This window comes from Sapajus apella, unplaced genomic scaffold (genome assembly GCF_009761245.1).
Source record: "Sapajus apella isolate SASKATOON/1434 unplaced genomic scaffold, GSC_monkey_1.0 scaffold180, whole genome shotgun sequence".
Lineage (NCBI taxonomy): Eukaryota > Metazoa > Chordata > Mammalia > Primates > Cebidae > Sapajus > Sapajus apella.
In genome coordinates, this window is record NW_022437120.1 from 888,676 (window position 1) to 907,786 (window position 19,111).

A 19,111-nucleotide genomic window follows, 5' to 3' on the forward strand; every position below is an offset into this window, starting at 1 on the left:
AGAAATGCAAAACATGGAAAAATAATGTTAGTGTAGACTATATGTGACGATTTATGAATAATATTTAATGGGCATAGATGAATGGTGTAAAACATTTTATAAGATATTTGTCTTTATTACTGTATAGCTAGGGCCAATTCTTTAAGTGTAACTTTAGCAGCAGAATTTCTGAATTTTAAATTGTGGCTTCAGTTGAATGAAGAGCTCTTAAAATAAGTGGTTTTTGAAGGTACTTGGTGAACTTAACCTTTCAAAATAGCCCGAGGCATTACGTTTGGGACCAAAACTACCAGCATTTTCCAAACGAGAGAGAATTAATTTCCAGGATTAAAGTAGGATTTTGAAAGCATGAGCTTCACACTGAAGAGACAGACACATGATGAGTGGAGGCCATTGACAGTGGAGAGATTCAGGGTTCTCAGTGGATTTTGTTTCAAATCCTGCAGCCTCACTCTGTTGTCACTTAGTACATACTGCCCTCCTACCTCTTGGGGAATCTCCTTAACATCATAGCCCAGACTTGAGACCCCAAATTAGGAAATAGACGGCTGAGGACTCCAGACTCGCTGATGAGGTTTAGAACTCGTTCTGTCATACCAAGCTTTTAATTCCAGTGCTTAGAAACATTCGGTATTTGTTGAATGAGTGAGTGCCTTATTTTGGTTGGAGAAACAGGTTAATTTTTGTGTTCTGCTAGTATTGCTATAGGAACCAAGAGTTGTGAATACACAAAAATATATTTCTGAGGGCCAGGCTGTTGTTTAATGGTTTAGCATTACACTGTCTTTTCTTGCCCTCGCATATATGTTTAAAGAAGATCTAAGTGGCCGACTTCATTAAAATATTGTTAAATTTAACTCTATAAAAATAAATATTTGGCTGGGTGCACTGGCTCATGCCTGTAATCCCAGCACTTTGGGAGACCGAGGCGGGCAGATCACCTGAGGTCAGGAGTTTGCGACCAGCCTGGCCAACATGGCGGAACCCCATCACTACTAAAAATACAAAAATTAGCGGGCATGGTGGTGGGGGGCCTTTAATCCCAGATACTTGGGAGGTTGAGGCAGGAGAATCGCTTGAACCCAGGAGGTAGAGACTGCAATGAGCTGAGATTGCGCCACTGCACTCCAGCCTGGGCAACAGAGCGAGACTCTGTCCCAAATAAATAAGTGAATAAATAAATGTTTTATAATCTCAGGAAATGAATCAAATACGACTTTAGCTTTGTCTTTGTAGAACCAACTTGGATTTCAATTGTCATGATACCCAATGGCCAACAGGATAAGAAGGGAACCTCTCCATTCAAAATAGTATTGTGATTCTCTGTGTAGAAATGTGTACATTTTCATTTTTCTGTGATAAAAATGGCTTCTAATATTTTATATTTTAGTGTCGTGTTAGAGATTTCATTCCATGCTCATATGTTCATTCACATGTATTTTTATTTTTAGCTCTAAGCGAAAGACATGAGGCCTCAGCCTGAAATGAGGTTGTTTTGAGGTCATCTGATTTCTGACTAGAAGGTGAGCGATCGCCTCGTCCTGAAACCACTTCAGCCCGAATGGTAATGGCAGAGCGAGAGGGAGGCCTTCATGTGTTTCCGTGTCTGTTCTAACCCAGTTCCTTCCTCCTCAAGATTAAAAACATTTTAAAGCTGTAAACCAAAGGTATTAAACAACATACTGACATGTCTTACCTAAACTGGCTCAAATGTTTTACAAGAGGGTTCATATCATAAATGCTAATTCAGCCTTTTAGAGCTGTTTAAACATAGCTTTTTAAAGTGAGCTCTTGTGAGCTACCTAATCAGCAACAAAATATTTATTATATGAAAAAACCTGAACCATTAGGAGTTTGCAGATGGAAATCATTTTTTTTTTTTAAACAATAGACTTTGCTCTTAGACAAAAGGGAATCCAGACTTGGAGGTTTTTCAGACTAGAAACTAAGGATTCTTGCCACAACTTTTTATTTTTCTGTGATAACGAATTTTAATGTTTTATGTATATTTGCGTGTTTGCTTATTTTACTTTTTAAAGTATGCGATGCCTATGGAGAATGTTAGTTGTGTCAACTTTAAATTATTACATGTTTAAATGTATTTTATAGTTGAAAATAATACAATGGCTTCTTTTTACATTATAGTAAAACTTTTTTGGGTGTAGGAGAGTGTTCTGTTAGTTATTAAGTATATTCTGATGGACCATGTCCTGTTAAATATGTTGATGTAGCAGTGCTTATAAGGCAGTTACTGTGTTTAACTCTCTAAGAATAGAATTCCAGTAAGGTTTTTGCTCGAATTCAGATTCACACTAAGCCATTATTTCAAATAAGTGGTTCTTTATGCTACTTCATTTATTTTACTACATTTAACAGCATTAATAACATACGGTATCACAGATTTACTTATCTTTAGCCTAAATTATACAGTCATTTAATTGATGAGATGCTGAGAAAATGAAATTTCATCTCATTGTGGAGGGGGCTACAGAAGGCAAATTGTAAGGAACTGAAAACATCATCATTTTTTAAAAGTCATCTTTATTTTCATGTTTTCTTCTAGAGGTTCCGTTCTCATGTAATTCTATGTTACTTCCCTACAAACAGTATTTTCTTACTGCTTAGTCTCAGATGTTGAGAGTAACTCAACATATAAAATGTGTTCTTTTTCTTCATGTATGTGGCTTTCTGTAATGATAGGGAGAATTATTCACATACACTAAGAAAAAATTACCCACAAGCTGGCCATGAAATCCGGGCCCCATTGGTTGACTGGAAGAGCAGTGATTTTATGTATGTGGGCTCTAAATTTTTGCTTTCCCAGGCCAGCTTCGCCTTGTTCTTAAAAGAAAAACCAGTGTGCACTCAGTGGTTCCTTTGTTTTACTGTATCTCCTGATGTGTCGTTTTATGCTTTTGGAAGTGGGAACTCTGAACTCTTGATTTTCCCTGGAATAATTAAATAAGCTGGTCTAAACAGCATGGTCTTTAAGACTTGTCCGTACAAGCTCACTTTTGTATATTAATATTTTTAATGAGAAACAATACTGATGTTTTTATTTTTGGAGTTTTTTATTTCCTATACTTTTGCCAAAAAAAAAAATTTTTTTTTTCTTTTTCGAAAAAGGCCTACCTCTTTGTGGTTAGAACGGCTTTGAAGAGCATCTTTCTTAGTTCATGTGCTAAAGTTAATGTGATCGAAGCACAAAGACTCTAACCACTATTACTCAACTAAAAAAGTAGTTTCTAAAGATGTGAGTTGCATAAGAACAAAATCTATAATTTTATTTATTCATCTGAATATCTGTTACCATGATGACAACTTTTAAAAGAAAGACAGAACTAATGCCGCTTAAAAGGCTCAAATTGTAAATGTGAAAATGTTTTGACCCGGTAAATACTCTGTAATTAAATAGGGGTGGTGAGTGTGAGTATAGTGTAATATTTATTTTGCTATGTGAAAACTGCCTTGTTTTTAAATAAAATTTAATGTTATACTTAAGAGCTTATACGAATGGTAAGATGAGAAAAAGTATTAACTTTAAAATGTTTTGAAAAATATAAAAGTAAATATTGACCGTTTCTAAGAAAGTCTTTCCTTTGACATTGTTTAATTTGTTTCCTTTTTGTTTTTTAGGTTTGCAATTTTTTTTGGTGATGGCATGTTCAGAATCTTGGATCCCTAATTTCAATATATTGGAAATATTTAGGAACTCTGGAAATTATATTGTTTTTGCAACTTACTAGATGAATCAGTAGATTCCAGTAAAGTATATATAATAACATAATTATGATGTTGTACTTCTGGGTTGACTTGCATGTCTCAAATTATCAGCTATCTGTATTAGTGTCATACTTTGGAGACAGTTACCTTTGGAAGGTTTTGGGGTTCTTATGAACCTCAGTTTTCTCAGAGAGTTTATGTAATTCTTCTTATGGCTGTTCTTTTCTGTCTGCTTGCAGTGTAAATTACTTAGATCGGAGGTAGTTATATTTAGGAAGAAAGAAATCATCAAGTGACAATCCTTAAGGCAGTAATGACAAAATTCCAACCTGGAACTGGTCTCAGAATGGAATGTGTTAGAATATGCCAAGTCTACCTAGATTATATCCAAATGTACTTGTGGCACAATGCTACCAGCTTTCAAAATGAGACATTATTACGTAGGACAGAAGTGCTAATGAGGAGGGAGAAGGAGCTGTTCAGTTTGCCCCCGCAACAGCCACCCCTTTCTGTTACTATGTGAATGAGTTAGTGCAAAATTAGTGGCCAAAAAGCAGGCAGTGTGAATGAAAGGGAAGAAAAGGAAAAAAACTTTAATCTCCAGGAAAGGTTATTTATTCTTAAAAAAATTGAAAGTTGAGTGTACTCCATGTACCTGAACATGGTATTTTAAACTGTGGACTACTTGCAGAATGTAGATGAGTGTGTTCTCGGCCATTGGAATGAATGAGAACTTGTATGTGATAGGAGAGTCAGAGAGTCCTTGAGTGGTTATCTTTTTTCTTGCCTGTTCGTGGGCTTAAGAGACTTGAGGAACATTTTGGGGCAGATACATGTGATGGTCAAATAATTGACCAAAACAGGGAAGACTGATTTTTCAGATGACATTCAGAGCAACTTGGAAATGGATCCAGGGGAAAGGGTGAAGAGAAGGCAAGGCACTACTGAGACTGAGTAGACGCTCAGGGGAGTGTTCATGTATTAGTTTACTGCAAGTTTCATTGTTGGTGGATTGTCCAGTATTCCGGAAACTAGTGTGTAGCAGAAGTTTTCATGACGTTTCTAGTGGTGGACGGCTTTTGGAAGCTGAGAAGGTTACCTCAATACCTTTGGCCTCTTTTTGCTTTGCTTGTTTTAAGAGAAATTGGCTGATATGTATTTAATAGAAGTCACAGTGAAAACATTAAGTAGGTTTTTTAAGACCAGACGTGATGGCTCACGCCTGTAATCTCAACACTTGGGGAGGTTGAGGCGGGCTGATCACTTGAGGTCAGGAGTTCAAGACCAGCCTGGCCAACATAGTGAAACCCCGTCTCTACTAAAAATATAAAAATTAGTCAAGCGTGGTGGCAGCTACCTGTAATCCCCAGCTACTCAGGAGTCTGAGGCAGGAGAATCGCCTGAACCCAGGAGGTTGAGGCTGCAGTGAGCTGAGATTGTGCCACTGTACTCCAGTCTGGGTGACAGAGCGAGACCCCATCTCAAAAGTAAAAACAAAAAACCCACATTAAATAGGTTTTTTAAAGTCATGTTAAATTTTAATCTGAACCTCTATTGCCTGTTTAGTTGCTTTCTCATTTAGCTGGCTTTTAGAAGCTTTCATTCTGTGTTACTTTCGTCAATAGAGGTGTTTCGTCTTAGCCAATTCTAGCCACAGTATTGACTGGGCCCAGCCATTTGATATGCCCAGAGGGAATTAACCAGGCAGGAGAAAACTTGGTCCCTACTGGAATGAATATTTTAAAGTCCATCTTAGATTCTGAAAACTGTGAGCACAAATGAAAGAGACCAAAGAGGGAACGACATCAGAGCCTAGGAATAAAAAAATGGTGGTGGGGTTGGGGGACAAACTCGCCCAGAGCTCTCTTAAAGTGCTCTCAGGGAAGGAAGTGACTTTCCTGGGAAGGATGAGCTGGTACACACATGGCCTGGAGCTGTGGGTGTTTGGAGATTGGGCGGCTCATGCTAGTGGGCTGCAGTATCTTAAGGCTAGTGGCATGTGCTCTTTGGAAGTATTGATACATTTCCTAACAATGAATTTGATTTTGTTCTGGTATGTTCTGAATGGATGTGTGGCTCAAAGATTAACTTAGCTAAAAATAAATATATTAGATATTAGAGAAAATATTAATAAAGGTCTTTTGCCCATGTTGTATAACTTTAGAAAATAATGTGGACAACTGAACATAGGGGAGATGATGGCATGAATACAGTCAGGGTCTGATGATTGCTTCCTAGAAACTTGAGAAATAGAACAGGTCTAGACATAGGGAAATAAGATTCCAAGTAAAGCCTTACATTTTTTATTCAGATTTTGTGTTAGCCTCAGTTGTACTAGAAAAGCGTTTCAGTATGTGTCTCTTGGGGAATCTGCACCTTCTGGCTCCGTGCACTTCACAGCCCAGTATATCACTGAGAATTCGGAAATCTGACTCTTTACCCAGGGATGAGCACATCCTTATGAGTTCAGGTGCACTAAATATGTAGGAACACCCAGAGAAAATGAGCCTGAAACAATGGTTCTTTTTATTTTGGAAGTTTCAGACAAACTCTTTGGAAAATCTGAAGAAATCTATGGATTTTTTTCCTGGGAAGACTGCACAGATACATGTCTTCGTTTGGTTTCTGTGGGTGTATGGACTGGCCTTGGTCACGTGTCAGGAAGCCTGGATTCAGATGATCCTCTTCATTGTACCTCGGCCCATCATCTGACTCTGTTCTCGTGCCCATTCGTGATTGGTTCTCTGTTGCCTTGGAATGGAGCGTCACGTCTTGAAGGTCACTCACTGCCTTTCCACGCATAGAACAGACAGCCACCAGTGAAGAGCTTCCTAATGAAATGGACTGAAACTCGCTGCAAAGGGCTGCCCCAGAAGCACAGGTGATAGAAGCAGAGGCTAAGGCACTAAGGCATGCTGAGCCTCAGTCCTCCTAGGCGATGCCTCCTGCTGGCTTAGTGGGTTTATTTTGTTAAGTTGAGTACTAATGTCCTGTTTTTTAAATGAACATATTTCTTCTAACATTTCTAACTGTTATGAAGGTTTTCTCCCTAAGTGTGACTTTTTCTTATGTCTTGGGGTATCACATTTACGGTATAACGTGTACTTCAAATTATAGTAGTGACTAGAAATTTAGGATTCTGTTGTTTTGTAACACTTAAATCTGCAGCACCTTTTCAGGAAAATTGGCAAGATTCACAGATAATTCCTTCCTTATTCCTTTCAGATTTGACAATTGTATGGTTATTTCTGAATTGGATTAATTTGTTTATAAGTGTACTGGGCATTTAACAGAACAGATGCACCTGATGATGGGATTAGAAATGTGTTTCAGCACAAGGGTACCTTTGCGCGGTTCCAGTGTCTGTTTTGGGATCTGGGATCCTCCACCTGTTACATCGTTCACTGGAACTTTCTGGCAAAATACAGCCTCCCCAGGAGGCGCATTGTGGAAGACTCAAGCAGCCTGAAGAAACTCTAATACTGGGACTGAGTGGAGAGATGGGAGAGCACCATCACAGTGGCGCCGCCGCGCTTTCGGGAGGCATCCAGGCGGCGTTGCTCTTTGTACATAAGACAGGATGGCACTGTCTTTTATGCATTGGACCTGTAGCCAGATAAAATAACCTTGTAAAGCAGATCTTTTATGTAAGAAAAATAAAGCTGTCACCTTGCAAACATTCCTGTCTGTTGCAGATGAACCCAGCAGCAGGAGGGGAGCTGGAGTCTGTCCGCTTGGCCTGAAAGTCAGTGTCATGTATTCAGATGTGAAAGAGTTTTGTGCATGCTTTTGAAGTACTGTGTCTGGTCTTTTGCAATGTGTGCCTCACTGTTTCGCATCTGCAGAGAGAGTGTTCCTGAGAGAGGAGCCCGAGTGGGACCATGCCCGGATCTGCGTTCTCTGTCCTCACTCCTTCTCCCTGATGTTGATAGAAATGTGGGGATAACACCAAGCACGGAAGAGTCTAAAATTGATCAGGGCTGAGTGTGATGGCTCATACTTGTAATCCTAGCACTTTGGGAGGCCAAGGCAGGAGGATTGCCCAAGGCCAGGAGTTCAAGACTAGCCTGCTCAACATAGCAAGACCCTCTCTCTACAAAAAATAAAAATTAGTTGGGCATGGTGGCATGTGCTTGTAGTCCCAGCTGTTTGGGAGGCTGAGGCAGGAGGATCACTTGAGCCCAGGAGTTTGAGGCTGCAGTGAGCTTTGACCATGTCACTGCACTTCATCCCAGGTGATGGAGTGAGACCATCTCTTAAAAAAAAAAAAAAAAAAAAAAATTGAGCTGGGCGCGGTGGCTCACGCCTGTAATGCCAGCACTTTGGAGGGGTGAGGCAGACAGTCAGGAGTTTAAGACCAGACTGGCCAACATGGTGAAACCCTGTCTCTACTAAAAAATACAAAACTTACCTGGGCACGGTGGCTCATGCCTGTAATCCCAGCTACTTGGGAGGCTGAGGTAGAAGAGTTGCTTGAACTGGGACGTGGGAGGCAGAGCTCGCAGTGAGCCGAGATCATGCCACTGCACCTCCAGCCTGGGCTACAGAACGAGACTCCATCTCAAAACAAACAAACAAACAAACAAAAAACAGCCCTGTCCATCCATGTTGCTATTCTTTGCCAAGTAGTCACAGTACAGTTCCTTTCTAGCCCTTTAAAATGTTGCCCAATTTTAGCCCTTTTGTCATAAGTCTAGATAGAAGCATCACAGTTTGTTCCGTCTTCTTCTCTCCCATTGCCATGTTTTGCTCTGGGGTTGAGAGGTTTTCAGTTGCCTCATGGTAGAGTCTACTTGTTGCTGTTCATTTCTGTCTCGCTTCCTGCAGATTCTTGTAGGGAAATAGAATAGATGTGGGCTTAAGGGTCTGGGTTGTCTAATGTTTGTCTGTAAACATTTTGCTGCATTGTATCTATTTATTTTTTTGGAGATGAAGTCTCGCTTTGTTGTCCACACTGGAGTACAGTGGCACAGTCTCAGCTCACTGCAATCTCCACCTCCGAGGTTCAAGTGATTCTCTTGCCTCAGCCTCCCGAATAGCTGCGACTACAGCTGCCTGCCAGCAAGCCCGGCTAATTTTTTGTAATTTTAGTAGAGATGGGGTTTCACCATGTTGGCCAGGCTGGTCTCAAACTCCTGACCTCAAGTGATCTGCCCACCTTGGCCTCCCAAAGTGCTGGGATCACAGCCATGAGCCACCGCGCCCGGCCAGCATTGTATTTTAAAGGTAGCCTTTTAGTTGTGCACATGACAGTTGTCTCCACTGGGTATCTGCTCCATGCCAGGCCCTCTGCGGGGTGTTGGTGTCCACTCTTCCCTCTAACCACCATATCCCTTGAGGCCAGGAATGAACCTCAGCATGGCTCAGGCAAGGGAAAGCCTCTCTGGAGCTCACTGGCTTCTGGAGTTCTGAGTTGAGGAGGTGGTTCAAGAGACCCACGTATGACCTTTAGACGCCAGTAAAACCAATCACGTATGGAGAAAGAGGTCATGTCAGTAAGATTTTGAAAGCAAGATTCCTCAAAAGAATAGACCAAATTTGCAATCCCACATGAACCTACACTCAACCCTCATTGACCCCAGGTATGTCTTAACTTTAAAAAAAAATGAAAGCTAACATAACCCTTAGAAATATTAGCAAATTACTCTGACATTGAAAATAGGATATTCTAAAATTTTTCTTTTGTATATAGCTTTTTAGAAGCCCTGCAGATGTGTTTTGTGTAAAAGGATATAGTCTACGATCATTTTCTGACTCTTGCTCTAATAAAAATTAAGTGGCCTAATTATTTAAAACCTAGTCGTTTGAAATGATTTTTTGAGAAACATTTTAAAGCATGATGCTATTTTTACTTTCATGTAATTTACAGGTATTTCCAGAAGCTGCTTGTCTGTGTTTGTGTTCCATGTATAAAAATTGTAAACAGGGTCCATGTATTTCTCCAGTGAGAGTTTCACATCTTTTGGCTGTCATTACCAAGTGCTTGAGGTTGGGGCGGCTGGAAATGGATATCAAGTTTTCTGTGCATGGAGCCAACTTTGTCCAAATAAAGTAGCTTTTTGTACTGTGAAGGAGTTTTTAGTAAGTAAATTTTGTTTAAAAAATACATACACGTTAAAGGAAAGGAAATGAAGAAGATCGTATAAATGTAATTATCTAAATCAGTGTTTTGCAACTTTTCTATTCCGTTACCAGTGGGAGTGAGTTAGTAGGAACGGGGTGGGGAAGGGAGTGGGGGAGACTCCGTCTTGACTCAGCAGTGGTGAGGGCCGGTGTGTAAGCTGTGTCCTGCAGCCCTGAGGCCAAGGCCAAGGGGGCGTGAGTACCAGGAGTCCCCACAGTTCCCGAATGGCTGCTGGAGGGTGGCTGCCAACCTGTGGCAAAATAGGAAAGAAAAGGACAGGATGGGGACTTCATTTTTTTCAGCCTTAAAAATTGTTCCTTAAACCTTCATGTCCTTTTCTTTATTGTGTGTTCTTATTTGGTAAAATAATAAAGTTTGTAATCCTGAGTTCTCTAAAGATACAAAAAAAAAATTTTGTATTGGTTTGTCAAGTTAGAAGAATGACAGCTGCTGATTCTTGGAACCGTGCAGTAAATATTAGCATCTTCAGGTCTCAGTTTTGCCTAGAGGACCTGTTTGCTTTTCTTTATCTCATAACCCATAACTCACAGGAAACTAATCCGGGTCTCCAAGAACAGCTTGGGAAAGTTTAGATAATCACTTCAGCATTGCTGTGTGGTGGGAGACATTGTTTTAAAAACCTAATGTGGTAGAGGTTAAAGGACAGCCGGTGTCATCCTGTTTCAACCAGTGCTTGTCCAAGAACTCGTTCTGGAAATCTCTCGAAGAGGTTTCCGAAAGTTACATGTGAAAGAGCATGGAAGCCTCAGATAACACAAAGATCACGACAATGCAGGCTTTGAGGAAGTCATTTATGTTACCTTGCAGATAACTTTTCAAACTTGATCTTAGCCAGAAGGCCAAGAAGCGATGTGGATAATTTTTCAAAATGTACAATAGCCACCAATCTGCAAAAAACGAATTGAACACTAATAAATGACCAAAAATGATGCAATGGTTATAACTTGTATTATTTTTATTTCTGATAATCTGCAATACGAAGTTAAAGACTGCCTGTACATGTCATAGTTTTGTGTGACTAGACTACTTTTATTAAAGAACTGGACGAAAGGGCCCTGAAGGAAGAGAAGCCGAGGTTGAATCCATGATGCATCTGGGCTGTGTGGTGACTGTCTTCATCTTCCCAGTGGAAGGGCATTTTCCAGAAAGATTTAAACTGAATACCCATTTTTATATCTCGGCTGATTGAGTGCCAGCCACTGTGCCAAGTGCTGTGTATATTCTGCGTCAAGGAGAAAATTTCCAAGAAAGATCCTGAGATTTCTTCCTTGGCTTCTTTAAGATTGGGGTTGACAACCTTCCTCAGTGGATGCCAGCAGGAAGGAAGTTCAGAGGAAGTCAGTGATCTCTAGTCAGTTTCACAATTCTCCAAAGTGAAGTTCAGAGGAAGTCAGTGATATCTAGTCAGTTTCACAATTCTACAAAGTACGTCCTTTTATGTCCCAGGATGTTGGAGAACTCATGCTGAATTGCTCATTAGGGAGAGCTTGCCATACGCTACATTAAGCGTTTTCCTTGGAGACTTTCTCTTAGGAGGCCCAACATTGAATTATTAAACCCTGAGCTATGATTAGTGAGGCAGTCGCCTGCTTTCTGTATTCTCTGGGACTTGAAAGCAAGAATGAAATTACTGAATAAATTGAAATTGGTACGAGGGATATTTTGGACTTCATTTGCCGTATTACTCCGCATCTCCTCCTGTGGGCGCGAAAGCTGTCAGCAAGGGCTTTTAAATTCCACAACTCTGGAAGGCATTACTTTGCCATTAAAATTTTTAAAAATTTATTTTGAACATTCCCAATTTTGCAGCAGAGAAAAGATGCTAAATCAATACTTATTGAAATGATTTTACCTAAAATATGACATGACCAAAAATTGTGTAGATTTGCAGTCTTATTTTGAAGAGAAAGCACAGGTTTCTGACTATGGGTTGCTGATGACACAGTTAGAAGCAGGGAGTTTATCTCAGTCTCCCTCCAAAGCAAGCTCCATTTTTAGTCAAATAATATCTCAGAAGTTTTCCCTTAGGAATTGGGGTTTTCTTTAGCTCTCAAATGGTTCTCAGTGACCTTTTACGGCCCCATTTTGACTTCAGAAACCCACATCACAGAACGGATTAGCATGCCATTTTAAAAGCCCCATTTGTGGAACCTAGAAAATACTGAGATCATTGTCAGGTAGTGTTTCTACTTTCAGAAATAAGGAATTACCTTTCAAAGTGCAGGTGACCCTGTGGCTCTGGGAAAGCTTAGAGTGTGCCTCTCTGAGTTCTCCTGGGGCCTGATTCAGCAGGTCTCTGGCTGGGTGGCTTGATTGAACTCCTGAGTGGTTGGATTCCTTGACGATTTTAGGAAGTTTAAGGCAGGTGTTGGAGTGTTGCTTTTCTACCAGCATATCTACCAGCATAAGCCATTCCTGTGTTGTTTTTGTTCATGTCTGTAAGAAGTCATTGTACCAAATTGTAGTTTTTATCTCCTCCCTGGATTTTTTTTTTAGATTTATCTGTTTAAATTGAGGTTAAGTAGAATTAATTCAGTAGCTGCCATTTCTTCTAAAATTAAAAAAACTGTCAGCAGCTAATCTGACACTTAATATTATATATAATACATAAATCCTAGATTCTGGCCAAAAAAAAATGAGAATTTGGTCTGAGTGGAGTAAAAGACTTCATAAAAGCCCTTTCTCTGTGTGCCTCATATTTCTCTCCCTCTGACCTTCCTGGCTCCCTTTCATCGTGAGGGTGATGACCACCTTATAGCTTTGAAACTTGGAGCAAGAATAAGAAGGCAGTGATGGGAGGGAAGTGCCAGGGATGGGGTGAAAATCCTCCAAGTGCAGCTGGAAAATCCTTCAGTTCTGAACTAGGGACAGGTGGTGGTAGTTTTTCTGTAGGTTTTCATGACTGCTGAGCACTTGCTGCACATAAACTCTTCCCTCGTCAGCTCTGTCCCTCATCTTCCTCTTGCCTGATGGAAGCTTTGCATGCAGGTAGCCTTTCAGTGTCGCATAGTAACTGTTTGTGCACACTTTTTTCCCTGGTGCCTTGGTGGGCTTCAGGTTGTGCATCGGCAGAATTTTCCATAGACGAAGGTTCTGCTGAGTGATTGAAAAGACCACATTTCTCAACAATTGGAGATTGTCCCTTTCCATTCTTGCCTCTTGTCTCTTCTCCACCTTTTTCTGAATGGAAGCACAGCAGAATTGTCTTCTCAGACAGCTACTCGATAGGGGAACTTGAGAAGCACGGGGCAGTTGGACATCATGTTGAAGTAAATTCTTCCTTTTTGCACATTGATGATGCTTACTAGGCTTCAGGCACTGTTCTGGGCTCTTGGGAAGCAAAAGACACAAAGCGTGGAGTTGCCATTCTAGCAGCGGTACATGGACGACATGAGTGAATTCGAATATGGGAGAATTCATGGGAAAATGCAAGCAAGTCCTCAGGGTGCCCGGCAGAGATGGAGGGCAGGTCTCAGTATTCCAAATTCCAATACAAGCTTGTAGGGAAAAAGATGTGAGATGTTTATGTCAGTTGGGGTTGACCAGCAGGTTTTTCTTAAGGAAGAAAAAAAAAAACTGTTGAAATTTCTCCAGCCAGTTACTGCTTTTCCAGCCACTCTTGGACCCATCTAGAAACCCTTGCTGTTTTTTTTGTTGTTGTTTTTTGAGACGGAGTTTCACTCTTGTTCTCCAGGCTGAAGTGCAATGGATGACAAGATCTTGGCTCACTGCAACCTCTGCCTCAAGTGATTCTCCCGTCTCAGCCTCCCGAGTAGCTGAGATTATAGGTGTCCACCACCATGCCCGGCTAATTTTTTGTATTTTTAGTAGAAAGGGGGTTTCGCCATGTTGGCCAGGCTGGTCTTGAACTCCTAACCTTGGGTGATCCACCTGCCTCGGCCTCCCAAAGTGCTGGGATTACAGGCATGAGCCACCGCACCCGGCCCCGTCCTCGCTGTTTTCTAAATGCAGCTGGGCGCATCCTCCTCCTTTCTCCTGCTGTCATTCCTCTTGCCCAGATTCTTTCCCCCAAGGCCTAGCCCAGATGGCATCTCCATGACATTATTTATGGAGGTGGGCATGGTTGTAACAAACTAGACTGCAAGATACAACACTAAGGTCGTGGAGGTTCCGCTAGTGGAAGGAGAGCGTTTCTAGCCGGGGCCTTGAAGGGTGAGCCGCATCCCTAAAGGGCTTAGGAGGACACTCCAGGCTGAGATAACCCCACAAGCTAAACAGCATGAGGAAGGGTGAGCAGGGTCAAATCCAAGGGTACTTAAAATGAGGCAGATCAGGGAGGGCTGCAAACTTGATGCTAAAGAGTGGGAGTTCCATTGCACAGGAGAGGCCACTTCCATCTTCCAGGACTTCTCTCCTGTGAGAGTTTCCACCAAGGAGGGGAAATTCACCGGCTCTTGTGGCTTCTCAGTTTACAATCTCTGGCAGGTGAGGAACAGAAGAGAAGGAGGTTAGTAAAAATTTCCTGTCTTCCATCTCTCTATCCTTGTTTTTCCAAAATTCAGATAATTTTTTTCTCATAAAAATGACCTAATTCGTAAAAAATTTAAATAGTGCATAAGAACAGAACAAAATTCACTAGGTCACTATTGCTAATACTCCGTTCATCGTCACTTCAGATTCCTTTGCTCAGCCGTGTGCAGTGTATGTTCTCCAAACACAGCATCTTTTTTCAAGGCTTCTGCATGGATGTAACCAGCTCTATCTCGCTGGAAGTCAGGCGGTTTACAATTGTTGTTAATCAGGTTCTTTCCAATTTTTGACTCATATAAACTTAGTTTCAGTGACTGTGTATAATTTCTGCATTTGCCCAAATATGTCTTGCTATAAATTATGGACACTTTCAAAAATTGGGATGTCTGTAACTGAGGTGCACAGTACTAGAATTCCGTACTGCAGATACTCACTGTGAGCAGTGTGTGTGTGTGTGCGCGTGTGTGCGTGCATACTTTTCAAAGTGTTTTATCGATGGCCTCTTTCCTCAGATGTGCATGGTACCACTGCAGGGTGAGTGAGGGAGACGGAGGTCCCTCCAGCAGGCGGTTGAGGGAACTGGTCTCCTAACCACTTCCCCAGTGGACGACCCCAGCACCACCTGCCCATAAGACATACTTGCAGCCAGCTTTCAAAGCACTGAGTCCGAGGCCAACGCCAGCAAAAACTTTTGTAGTATAAAATGATTGGCACAAGTCATAGCCAAACTGAAAACAGAACTTTCTACCTTCCTCCCCAGAAGCTGCTTTGATTCCTGGTTTGACTACCCTAATGAGGCATATCAAAAAGAGAACACATTTTTCTGAGAAGCTGAAAATCATACAGCAAAATTCAGTTGTGTTTGTCAATGTAGGAAGTTGTTGCAAGGGTTCATGCTAGCTTAGTTTTAGGGAAAGCACCTTCTGGAAGTGGTCTTATTGTCTGATTGGACCTGCACCCCTCCCGCTGCTCAGTGGTGGGTCTTCTATCCGTGCCATCCTCCCAGCCACTTTGTGGTCACAAGATCTCATGAGTTTCTAGACTAAATTGTAGCGTATGAAACACAATGAGTGGAACCCAAAGTTTTAATTAAGGGCTCAGTGTCCCGTTAGGTGGAAGGCTTGGATTAGGTGGAAGTCATAAATTCTTTTTTCTTTGTTTTAATGAGGCCAGGTGCAGTGGCTAACACCTGTAATCCAGCACTTTGGGAAGCCTCAGTGGGAAGGTTGCTTGAGCCCAAGGATTTCAAGACCAGCCTGGGCAACGTGGCAAGACCCCCATCTCTACAAAAAATTATCTGAACATGGCGTCTCATGCCTGTAAGTCCCAGCTACTTGGGAGGCTGAGGTGGAAGGATCACCTGAGTCTGGGAAAGTCAAGTCTGCAGTGAGCTGAGATTGCGCTCCTGCACTCCAGCCTGGGTGACAGAGTTAGATCCTGCCTCAAAACAAAACACAAAAAGAAAAAAATTAGCACTATTTAACCACCTCGCCCACCCAGTGCCCACCCTGCTAGGGTGCCCAACTCCCCCTGCTTCGGGGCCCTTGCCTTGTTGCTCCCTCTGTCTAGGATGCGCTGCCCCATGTGCTCAGAGCTCGATCTCTGCTAAGCTGTCCCCTCTGCAGCGAGGGCTCTGCCCAGCTTGTCTAGAGTGGCATCTCTTCCACGATCTCCCTTACTTCCTCATTGCCTCCATCATGACCTCATCTTATAGTTTTGTCTCCACTAAATATGAGCTCTGGGAGGGCAGGGGCTTTATTCTGTGGGTAGCTGTTTTTTTCAAGACCTAGAACAATGCCTGAGATACATTAGAAATTCAATAACTATATAATATTTGAACGAGTGAATAAGTCCTTCACTGCCCCTGCCTAAGGAGTTGCAAGGAAACTTGGAGATTTTAAAGAATCTGGATTTAGAAGTAAAGAAAGTAAAGGATTTAGGGGAAATAATCTGGCGACTGCCTGAGAGGAGCTGATCTCAGAGCTCGCTTTGGAGGCAGAGCTGCCCTGCCTAGCAGTGCCATTCCTGCCTCCAGTCCTGTCTCTCCCAGAATTTTCACTAGAAGCCAGAGGCTGAAATTCCCCCCAGTTGGAGGTTGAGTTGTGTTAATAAGCATCATCTTTTAAAAATGTTTTAGTGATTCATCTGTTTAATAGATATTTCTTGGGCAGCAGCAATGGTGTGGCTATTATATTAGAGGTCAGGGTAACAAAAGTGAACTGGGCAGCCTCGCCGAGCTTAAGGATTTTCGGTGTGACTTTGGTTGGATGAGGGCCCTCCTGCTGTCCCCAGCTAAGAGAAGAGCTCTGAAGAAGACGAAATGTGGTTCAGTGGCGCGGGGACTGCAATAGGGTACCTGGCTCTTCCCTGGGAGGCAGCAGCTGCTCCTCTTTGAACAGAGGACAGCGTGCCTGCCTGGGGGAGCACTGAGCGTATCCAGGGGCTAGGGAAGGGAGAAGCAGCTCATTATTCTCCTGGACCATATCAATAAAGAAAATTCTTATGAATACCTCTTTCTAGGTTAGACCTCCATGAGTCAATTCAGAATCCAATGATCATTTTAGTTCCATGGGGGAATATTCCAGAAGTTTCCAAGACTCAAAAGTCTATTTAAAATCAGCTTTTGATACATAACAAAATTTGTATTTCTCCTGTTCCCTCTTAAGATTCAAAAGAAAGGAAAGCTTTTGGCCGGGCGTGGTGGCTCACCCCTGTAATCCCAGCACTTTGGGAGGCTGAGGCAGGCAGAACACAAGGTCAGGAGATCGAGACCATCCTGGCTAACATGGTGAAACCCCGTCTCTAATAAAAGTACAAAAAAATTAGCTAGGCATGTTGACACCCACTTGTGGTCCCAGCTACTCGAGAGGCTGAGGCAGGAGAATCACTTGAACCCGGGAAGTGGAGGTTGCAGTGAGCCAAGATTGTGCCACTGCACTCCAGTCTTGGTGACAGAATTAGACTTTATCTCAAAAAAAAAAAAAAAAAAAAAAAAAAAAAAGAAAAAGTAAAACTTCCTTTTCCTCCAAGAAATGTGAACAGACTAATAGTTAAGGAAATAAGATTTCTAAATGATTCTTATCACTTATGCAAGCAATATATAAATTATTCAAAAATAAACTTCTCAAATACTCTAAAAGAAGTACCTTGAACCTTTCTGTAAGGGATATTTAGTTGAAAACAGGAACATAATTCAAACATGCATGACCACGTAGTCAGCCTAGCCTGTGGAGAAAGCTTTTCGGCATAGCTCTGATGAGACAGAGTTCCTGTCCTAGCTGTGAAATTCCAAGATACAGTTCCAAAGTGTGCTTTCTGACACCTCGTATTCTGTAAGTGAAAAGAACACACAGCATTAGTAACATCAGAAAAACTAAAGACTGCTAAAAATAGGACCTTAAGTTCACTCTGTCCACTGGGTCCTCTTGCTCACGTAGCAGCTCTTAGAAATAATGCTACTAGGATTTACAGGCCTCCAGCTCAGTCCTCAAACTGAGTGTGTGTGTGTGTGTATGAGTCACCTGGGGATCTAGTTCAATTGCAGATTCCGATTCAGTATTTCTGGAGTGTGTCTTAGGATCTGCCTTCCTAACAAGCTGGAAGGTGAAGCCAGGGCTGCTGGTCTGTAAACTGTAGAAGATTACAATATATTTAGTAACACTTCACATTAGTATAAAAATTTTTTTTCGAGATGGAGTCTTGCTGTTGTTCCCCAGACTGGAGTGCAATGGCAAAATCTCAGCTCACTGCAACCTCCACCTCCCGGGTTCAAGTGATTCTCCTGCCTCAGCCTCCTTAGTAGCTGGGACCACAGGCGTGCACCACCATGCCCAGTTAATTTTGTATTTTTAGTAGAGATAGGGTTTCACCATGTTGACTAGGCTAGTCTCGAACTCCTGACCTCGGGTGATCAGCCTGCTTTGGCCTCCCCAAGTGTTGGAATTATAGGTATGAGGAACGGTGCCCAGCCTATATGATTTCTTTAACCAAGATTTGTTGGCTTTTTAAAAATTACTGCCCTGTAGGTTCAGCAGTGCTGGTATTATCTACTTTTACACATAATAAAATAGATTCCGAGTGGCAGATTGCTCAAGTTTGTGCTGGAACCCATGTTTTCTAACTCCTCATGGAATGTTTGCATTGTACCAACTCTGGCTGGGGTGTCGCATCCTGAATGTAGACGTGGGGAGTGGGAGGGTGTGACTAAAATGACATTTCTGGAAACCCAATAGAGAAAATACACAAATAGTTTTATTATCACTGTGTGTCTCTTGAGGGCTTATGAGTGGGGGTGAGTGGGCTAAGGAGATGGAAAGTCTGTATGAGAGCTCTTAGCCTTCCCATGTTGGATGGCAAGTGTCCTGCTGCTGGTGACATACTTACTTGACTGTCTCTGAGAAAATCGGATTTAACTTGACTCTAGGGAGACTTCCATCTTCTGGATGGAAATGGAACTTGAGAACTCAGTGGCTTTGATAGATGGAGCACACCGTTCTCATCAGATGGTACAAAGGACGTGCAAATCATATGCAAGTGGGTGAAATCTCTCAGAATCTGCCATCCGGAAGCCACATGTCTTTATTCCAGCTAGATTTTCATTTGGTGTTTGGGTGACATTCAGTGAGGTCTTAAGTATGCATAGTCTTCATATGGTATTTGTTGAAAAACAGCTAAAAACTGCAAAACAAAAGAAGACACCAGAGTGGAAGTCAGTTGTAGACTCTAGGCTGGAGCCCCAGGACCCTGCTGTTG

The 19,111-nt window shown here is 41.9% G+C and overlaps 1 protein-coding gene and 1 long non-coding RNA gene across 2 annotated transcripts in view; both read left to right on the forward strand.

The window, feature by feature from the left end:
* The window catches only part of XKR6 (XK related 6), a 287,672-nt gene that overhangs the window by 75,829 nt on the left and 192,732 nt on the right, over nt 1-19,111 (forward strand). The gene's annotated exons all lie outside the window — the stretch shown is intronic.
* On the forward strand, nt 1,082-5,034 carry LOC116543069. The gene is made up of 2 exons (XR_004265461.1): nt 1,082-1,523; nt 3,637-5,034. It is a non-coding gene; the product is annotated as an uncharacterized LOC116543069 (long non-coding RNA).